General features: G+C 41.9%; 1 long non-coding RNA gene across 1 annotated transcript; it reads left to right on the top strand.

Annotated features, from left to right (window-relative positions):
- Nucleotides 1-9,043, top strand: LOC141940125 (uncharacterized). The gene is made up of 4 exons (XR_012627887.1): nucleotides 1-46; nucleotides 1,340-1,513; nucleotides 6,743-7,725; nucleotides 8,523-9,043. It is a non-coding gene; the product is annotated as an uncharacterized LOC141940125 (long non-coding RNA).
- The last annotated feature ends 509 nt before the right edge of the window (nucleotides 9,044-9,552 follow it).

Raw genomic sequence — 9,552 nt, forward strand, 5'->3', positions numbered from 1 at the left:
AGGTTTTGAAGAAAAAAACAGAAGAGATAGCATAGATGGAAGTCAGGTAACAGAAGCAGATCAACTGATAGTTAATTTTATTAATATGCTGCGTCTGTACTCAGGCTTTTTTCCACTTCTAGCATCATCAGAGACACATGAATGCTAGAACTGAAATAATAACATATAAAAAATCGCAGTAGGTAGATCATATTATTTTGGAAGCTATACAAGCTTCAGGGAACTGGTAAATATTTGAGATACTTAGAAAACTAACTTTCCTGACCTGCTTGGTTTTTTAAGTATTAAGTAAGTGTCTTTACAATAATTTACTAATCAAAATTCAGATTGCTTTGGAGTTGTTTGCATGCAGCTATTTGAAAGTTTAGTTGCTTTTCACCAATCCATATTTTTCTGTAATATTTTTGTATTGAAAATTTTAAAGAGCGGTTGTTCTGCTTTATAGTAACTCCTTATGTAGTTTTACTAAACAAGATTTCAGATGTCATATTCTTATTATCCACAGAGAAGTTATGGAGGAAAAAAGCATGAAAAATTAGGTTACTTGGTCCACATCCCATGAAGAAATTCCTGTCTTGGACAATCTTCCATGATAACAGACTTTTTTCTACCATTCTGCTTATCTGCCCGTTATGTGCCTAAATTTACCTTCCTTCCAATCTTTTTCCAATCATTCAAACAAGCGTTTTCTACCTTTCTATATTTGTAGGCAGGTTCCACTTTTCACATGGTTCTATTCAATTAGTCCTACTATATACAAAGCATCCCCTCTCTAATAGTGTTAATGTATTGCTCCAGCCTTCATAAAGCTCGCGTTGCTATTGACTACATAGCTGTCCACACAGAGATATAGGTACTGCAGTATCCAGGAGCACATGGAATACTGCAAGAACATTTCCTCGAGGAGTAAAAAGATTGTCTGTGAGACAAGATGCTCCTGTATCTGGACTGGATTAATATTGCCACTTTTTTTGCTGTTACGTTGCTACCTAATCCCATAGATAACATGTATCTGAACCAACTGAGTTATAGTTGTTTTGGGGGAGTTGTGTTTCCGTTCCTTGTTTTATTTTTGAAAGCCTACTTCAAGACCATCCTCCCTTATTCATATTTTGTGGGGGACACATTCCAAATATCTAATGATAATTTTTTTTGTCATATTCATTTATTTTACCCCTTTATTAATGGCTTTGTTTTTGTTTAACTTCTACTTGTGTCTATGTACATGTTGCAACTGTTAATATTAACTATACAATAAGTGAATACATGACCTTATTTTATTTTCTCTCCTTCTGTTGTTGCATCTTTGAGACAAAACAATCCTCTGCTCTGTTTCCAGTGAACTTAGTTCTACTGAACTACTCCAGCCTGATAAAGAGGATTCTCACACCTTTGAACGCAGCGGGAATGCTGCAAGGTGCCTATCGTATGAAAACAAGGAGTTAGCCTCTTCTTAAACTGGCTGTGCTGAAGAGGGGGAGAGAGAGTTATAACTTCATATAGCTGCTCAGAGGTAAGCGAGCTCTTCAGAAGTGATGTGAGAGATTGGTGCTTTTGTGTCCTGCTGCTTCCTAAGCTCTCCAGGCTTGTTCCCAGGGAGACTGGCTTATCAAAAGAGTGCCAGTGCAGAAGCTGGGAGGGTCAACAGGTGACCCTCAACACCCTTCAACACATGAAGGTTCAGACCTTGGAAACTAATTTAAAGGGTGATGGGTTGGATAGCCTGATAAACTCTCAAAGAGCAGCAGGAACAGCCAAGGTGGACACCTCACCACAGTGCATGTCATACATGTTGGCAACACTTGGGTGGGCTAGATAACATATAAAGGTTTTTAATACATTTTTCCTATGGCTTATAAATACAAAATAATCCTCTTAAAATTATGAAGTTACTATGCTCTTATTTGTGTGTTTTGATACCAGTCAGATTTGTTAGAAAAGCCTAGTCAATATACAATCTTTTAGCATTGGACTGCACTTAAAACAAGAACTGTGGGATTCCACCCAGAAAATATGATTTCCTGGTATCCTTGCAAAGATCAGAGACTCAGAGAGGAACTTACCCTGTAAGTGTTTGGAACTGTTAGATCACCTTAAGGCGAAGAATCCACAAAATAGCCAGAACTTCAGCAGCCCATTACATGCCCCACAAGGGTAGGTATAGAGCTAGCAATTCAGGAAAGTGCCCATACTTCAGCAAGACACCACTCGTTTGAGCCCTATCTGAGAAGACTTGGAATTTTTGTCTTAGATATGCTAAAGGTGACAAATTAGCGTAGATGCCCCTTAGTCATTTCATTCAGCACACACTGATAGACCTTCAAACATTCAAGTCAAGTCACTTATAAAAGACTTCAAGGAGGCCACAGGGTCTCCTGCATCCTGTGCACCCAAAATAGCTCGATCCTGTGTATTTTGAATGCAACCCATCTTCACTAACCCAAAAATTGTAGCACTATGTGATGGGGCTACAAAAGCTACAAAAAAACAGTGAGAGCAGGAAACAGTATAAAGACACACCTCCTGTCCCATGAGAGAGGGACAATCCTGTCCTAATAGTCTCATGGGCAGTAGGCCTCTTTGCCTAGACTGTTACCTAGATGGGATGCCCAGGCTCTCTGTCAGGCTCCAAATGGGGCAAGAACGGCAGGTTTTGACTATGGTGAGATTTCACACATTTGCTTGTAAATGGGGAAGACTAGTGCCACCCTTTCTGCATGGAGGCACTTCACCAGCATCCTCAAAGGGCTCCCAAAAGGATCAGCAAAATCCTTTAACAGCTTCTTCAGATGCTCCCTTCTGGAGGAAGAAAGTAGGCTAGCAAAAATTATTTCAGTTGTCTGAGGTTAGCCTGCTTGTCTTGTGAAGGAGAGGCAATGCCAAGTCCCTGGAGCACATAAGCACACAAATCAGCCTTCACAGCCAGGAAGGACTTGTGGTGTATGCCCAATAAATTAAGATTGTGCATCTGTCCATCTGTGTAAGCAGACTATCCTGATAAACCCAAATGTAAGTTGTCCAGAGGTTAAGTGGAAGATGGGACCCATACTCAGCAGGCTGAGGATGGAGGGCTTAGTCTGCTCCTCCTGGGGCAGAGTAGGCCTCCTATGGACTATGCTGCTGTGACACGTAGTATAAGCTAAAACAGGGGTAGGTTAATGGTGGAAGTACTTATTAACAGTGCAGTGTCTCTTGCTCTCAGACATGGTACACAAGCACACAGTGATCCAGAAAGATTTGGTAATTCAGAGAGGAAAGCAACCTTGCAAAGCTCTGCAAAGGTCAGATATATATCCCCAAAACAGTCTCTCCCTCCCAGGAACAACAGTTCTCTGTTTTCAGCTAGGAAATTTTCATATCCTGTTGTCCTGGGGGACATCCAGTGTCCCAGTGCAAAAGGTGAGCAGTCCTGTGAAACACCCCTGTAACTGGATGTCTGTTTTTGTAGATGCTGTTGTGCTCATACCTATATACCCAAAGCTAAAACCACAAAGTGAAAAGCAGGTAGTCTGTCACCCCTGTTATGGGGTAACATCCATAACACTGGCAACTTTTTCAGAGTGCTCTTGAACCTGAGAGATGTCCCAATTGCTCTTCCATCACCTGAATGAAAGGAAAGTGAGCATAAAAAAAGAAGACTAAAGAGAAAAACTGTGCACTTCTCTCAGAGGTGTCTGAAAGATTGAGTCCACAGATTGGTTTAAAACCCACAAGAAGGTAATCTCTTTGGTGAGACTTTTAGAAAAAGGTTGCTGTGATGCACAGAGAGCAAGCATCTTGGCCAGCTTCACAGCAAACTGGTTACATAGCGTGAAACTGGTTTCATGGCTGTGCTCTGTAAGGCCTCCAGAGCGGCGGAGTCACTGTGCAAGTGTCCTGGTTTCAGCTGGGATAGAGTTAATTTTCTTCCTAGTAGCTGGTACAGTGCTGCATTTTGGATTTAGGATGAGAATAATGTTGATAATACACAGGTGTTTTAGTTGTTGCTGAGCAGTGCTTACACTAAGTCAAGGACTTTTCAGCTTCTCATCCTACCCTGCCAGTCAACACAAGAAGCTGAGAGGGGACACAGCCAGGACAGCTGACCCCAAGTGGCCAAAGAGATATTCCATACCATATGACATCATGTTGAACAATAAAACTGGGGGGAGTTGGCTGGGGGATGGCAGCCCACTGCTCGGGGACTGGCTGGGCATCAGTTAGCAGGTGGTGAGCAATTGCATTGTGCATCATTTGTTTTGTATATTTTTTTATCATTAGTATTCTTTTCCCTTCCTTTTCTGTCCTATTAAACTGTCTTTATCTCAACCCAGGAGTTTTACCTTTTTTCCGTTTCCTTCCCCCATCTCACTGCGGGGCAATGAGCGAGAGGCTGTGGGGTGTTTAGCTACCTGCCAGGTAAAACCACAACAGCAAGTCACTAGTCTGTAGGGCCAGAAAAGAAAGATAAAGCACCTTGCTTTCTCTCTGATGCTTTTTAGGTTCTCTCCCTTTTTTATTTTCTGGTCAAGTGTCCACAAGAACACTAAAGCTTCTTTAGGTTACTCTCTACAGACTGCCCAAATCAGGAGCTACCTCATAAATGTGGGTATCCCCTGAAGCAACTGGAAGGAACACTGCTCCAGAGAGTGCTTGAAAAGCCCCTTTGGTTATGTGTAAGACTATGATCCTCACAGTACATACTGCTCTCAGGTCAGTACTTCTGTCCCTCAGGAACAGAGAAGTTGCAAATTACCTTCTATTGAAGCTATTGTCTAGTGGGGTTATGGATCAGAAACTTGATTTTCCCTTCTGGCATTTGCATAAAATGCACAAAAGCCTGCCAGCTGAGCCACCCAGGGAGACTGGCTACCACCCACAAGTTCTGGATCAATAGGATGTTTTGACTGAACTATCAAATATGTGCTGAAAGAAGATAGAGGGGCACAATGTATAGCAATATTACTAACTGCTGCTGATCATCCTAGGAAATGTCACAAGCTTCAATGTGATTTCCCCACACTCTGTCTTAGGAATGTTTCTCCGTAAGAAAAATAGACCTATAATAGAGATTTCTTTTTAACACACCAAAAAGTGTTCAAATATGTTCTGTCTTAGCTTCAAATATTGGTGGGTAGGCATGGCAGATCTGTAAAAAGCCTGGTTTAGGAAATGGAAGTGTTATGGGAGAGCCTAGAGTCAGCTAGACTTTAAGCCTGGAATCAAGACTCTTCTCCCACCCTCCCTCACCTTGTGTGATCCATGCAGGCTTATGTCAGCTCATAAGTGAGCATAAAAGAATCCTGCCAAATATCTTATGTGACCTACTGAAACCTTGCCTGGAAAAACAAAATAGACAAGATATCCAAAACTACAAATCCATGACAAATCAAGAAGGAGCTGGTTCTCCTTCCTGGTGCAGACAGAGCATTCACTGTACTTGTGTGAAACCTTTGCCAATGTTTTCATTACTGCACCCAGAAAACCACTGAGCTAAGATGAGTTGTAGACTGTAAAGCCCCTGAGGCTTTTTCAGAAATATTTCCAGAGATGAAGAGTTATGTTCAGTCTGAGGGCAAGTGTGGAGCTGGCATCCCCATTCATTTGGGCTTTCTTCTCCATCTTCTTCAGGAATGTCAATACCATGTACCAGTTTGACATTTACTCAGGCCTGTCTTAAGAGATTACTAAAATACCTGGGAAAGGTCAGGTATGTTATGATCCCTGTCTTAATGCAGAGATCTTCTGGAATTCTTCTCCTCACTGGTGCTATTCGATGTGTAGAGATCTGCAGCTAAGTCTGAGATCAACGTACCTCATCCTGGCACCTTGTCCTTAGTATTCCTCCACTTATTTAAGTGCTGTGGTCATCTATGGCACTGTAAGTCTTACCTGTAGCTCCTGATGACTCTGCTGCATTCACTGCAAAACAAGGGCTTCAGCTTGCTCAAGTGCACTACTAGCCAATGTCCAAGCTCTCCTGACGGGAACTGTCAAGTACAGCCTGGCATTTGTCAAAGCAGTTGTCTTGTTTCAAAGCCCAGTTCCTCAGGATAAAGAGGCAGGTATGTTCCTCTTTTTCCCCTTGGGCATTTACAGATGGTCTATCTCATGTTGTGCTGCCTTCCATGACAGACTCCATGAAGGATACCACTGAAAAAAAATAAGGCTTTCAGGATCTTGAAGGAAAAAATCTGTGCCTTGCCAGTAAAGAATAATCCTGATAGGTGACAACAATGAGTGCTTTGGAGGGGGGAATCTGTTATTCTCTCAGGAGGTGGGTGGAGAAGACCATCCGGAATGGACCTCATCCAGAATGACGGCTGAATATAGCAATGAAATGCATGGGAGTCATGGCTCTTTAAACACACAGAGATGTATCTAAAGGTGTCACGACTAGATTGGGAAGACACACCTGAGTGCTAATGTTACCAAAAGGGATACCACCCTTTCTAAGGAAGTAACTCTGCTGTTGCTGACCTGAAAGGTCCCTCAAGACCTAGCTCAGATCTCAGCTAGTGGTAGGCTGTTTGCACCTCTGACAAACACCAGCAACCCACTTCCCTACATCCCACCCTGCAGCAGAGCAGCAGCAGCAACTTTCAATAAGAAGGGACCTGAGCAGGATTAGAGCAGACCCCTGCACTTCAGAACTTGGAGGCTGTTCATCTATTCCTGCACTCTCTTTGAACTGCTCCATTAGTACCTGCTCAGGGGACTGACTTTGTCCTGGGCTGCTGAATAATTTTTTTTCTTTTTTCAGGGAAGAGCCCTGCTGACTGACACTGTCCGCATCAATGTGTCTTCTCTTTGGCTTTGTCCCAGATCATCTGAACTCAAAGCAACATACAAGGGTGAAATTAAGGAATATGGCCCCTGCAGGATGGTTTGAGAGATGGAAAATAAAGAGTTCACTACAAAATAATCTTCCACACTCTCCAGAGACTGACTGATGGACAGATATCCTCTTGAGGAGGCAGCCTGGCAGTATCAGCCTCAAAGGGGCAGACAGTTGGAACAGGCTTTTCACCCTAGGAGTGCACCAACTTCAGAAAAAGCAGGATGGAGAAACAACCTTTATCTGACAAACATTTAATGGAGTATTGCATAAAACAGATGACTTGAAAGACTTGTTTCAGTAAAGCTGTGTGGGAAACAAACAGAAAGACAGCTATTTTGTGTCACACGATTTTTTTCTGTTTTTTTTTCATGTGGGTTAGCAAGTCTAAAGCTAGCATGTGCTCTTTTGTGCTTCAGAAACTAGTGCATGTCTTACCTATTCACTAAATGTAAGTCAAGGTTGCAGGGCACACTTTTGTATAGGTTTTCCTCAGACACATTCATCCGAATTGTGAGATGTTAGAACAACATGTACCACAGGTGCCTGCACACATTTTTGTCCTTTGGGTTTTTTAGTGTCATGCATCCCTTAGGAGGAACTAGAAGAACTCAGATCTAACACAACATTTCACACACTACAGTAGACCAAATCCTGTTCATGTCCCACCACCAACTGCCTCTGTTAGTCAAGTTGAAATAATACATGTATAAATATTTATCCCTAAAATATAGTGTACTGTAAGAGATGTTCACTTATTCCTAACTGAGTTTACAGGAGGCATGCCTAAGCTTTCCTGTGGAAGCCCCTGGTGGAGGAGCAGACTGCATCATTGCCTGTTCTCTTTTTGAAGACTGAGGCAGAAGAGAAAAAGGGTTGACCTGTTTGTAGGCCTCCAGGCTTGACTGGTAGGTATCAGTGGTGTCACAGGCTGTCCTGTGACCGGCATTGCAGTTAACCTGAGCATCAAGCCTCATGGTCAGCAGTTCTTTCCAGCCACTGAGAAACATGGTCCTGATGAGCTATATATAGATTGTAGATTGAGACAATATGTGATATGGGTCACATATAAATGGAGAAGTTACCGTCTTAGGAAAAGTGCTGATATATTGTAATAGTCAGCGGGTGCAAGCTACAGCTCTTCATTCACCCAAGGATCTGACTTGGTTTGCTGTTGGAGACTGCCTCTCCCTTCTTTCTCTGCCCATCCTGGTTGGTTTCTTCAAAATTAGAGGCTTCCCTATTCATGCCTTCTGTTTGTTAGCTGCTGCTTTCTTCCCTCCTTTTTTCTTAACAAAATCTACCATGAGAACTGAGGCTTTGATAGCTTGCTATTTTATTATTTTATTTTGCCCCTCCTATAAGGGTGAGACCTAGTTTGTCTTCAAATGACTTGAGCCTTTTGCTGAGGTAGATGCTGGCAAGGTACATATATAGAAACGTCATGGCTCACCAAAATGTTAATGTCTATAAATAAAAAAAAATAAAATTAAAAAACCTGCAATCTAAAAAAATCCTTAAATCAATTCTGAAAATTTATTTCCGCAAAAGCTACAATAAAACCAAGATTTCACCCCTAATATATAAAGTGACATAGTCCTGCATGGTTTGTATATCATAGAAGATGCTGTAGCTGGCATACCTCTATCTGTTTTGTTCAGATCCATGAATGTAAACTATAATTCTCTTCATTTTTTTCCTTCAGGTTGTTCCTCCCACCCTGCAGGGTGATTGTAGAGGACCTGCTTTTTAACCTCACTTGTGTGAGATGGAGCTTGCTTGACAGAGTATTGTTGTTACATGGACCCAAGAAGTAACATGTTGTTACATGGACCCAAGCAAATGAGTGTACAGGTGTACCCCGTGGCAGCTTTCTCTTCCTTCTTATACTGTTGAAGCGACCAGTCCAGGAGCTGACCTGGTCATATGAACAGACGTTGGGATGTGCTGGCAGGAGTTGCCTAGATGTGGACATGAGCTGCCTGATGATCTGAACATCTGCCTCACTTCCACATGTGCCTGGCTGTGTGATCCATATCCAACTTCTGCTTTTCCAGTAAAACCAATATAGATGACCTGTCCAGTTTCCTCCTCTTTTGCCCCAGCTCTTTCTCTTCCTGCCATGTTTTCCTGATCTTAAATTTGCAAGATCATCACATTGCTCCATTCAGACCCTTCTGAAAATATACTGCCATAATAAAAACTCACCTATTAACGCAAGAGAAAGGGGAAACCTCTCTGAGTGTGTTGTCAGTAAGACAGAGGGTTTCAGAACTGTCTTCACTGACATTTTGTTGTGAACTTCTGCCAAGTCCACTTTTATCACTGTATAAAAAAACATGAATATTAATTCTTACAGATTACTCATATGATCAGCTATATAACTAAAATGAGCACTCAGCTTCTCATAGACTGTGCTGAAATGACAAAAATTAATACATTGAAAATAAATAGCAAGAACCAGCTCCTTCAAAATCCAGTTTGTTTCTTCATCATACCCTAAGTAGGGTATGCCATTTTTAAGGGAATACAATGTACCTTCATCCTTATCAACAAAGGCTGACCTTACATAGCTCAGTATGGACAAGCATGCATAGCTTATAACTGACTGTTTCCTCTTGCAGTTAATCTGGTGGAACATCTTGCTTAAAAGCACAAGTTTAAGATTGCAAAGGTGCATTTTTGCCCTTGATTGCAACACAGGTGAAGTACAGTTAATACCTGCAACGTGGCCC

Source organism: Strix uralensis, chromosome 2 (assembly GCF_047716275.1).
Source record: "Strix uralensis isolate ZFMK-TIS-50842 chromosome 2, bStrUra1, whole genome shotgun sequence".
Taxonomy (NCBI): domain Eukaryota; kingdom Metazoa; phylum Chordata; class Aves; order Strigiformes; family Strigidae; genus Strix; species Strix uralensis.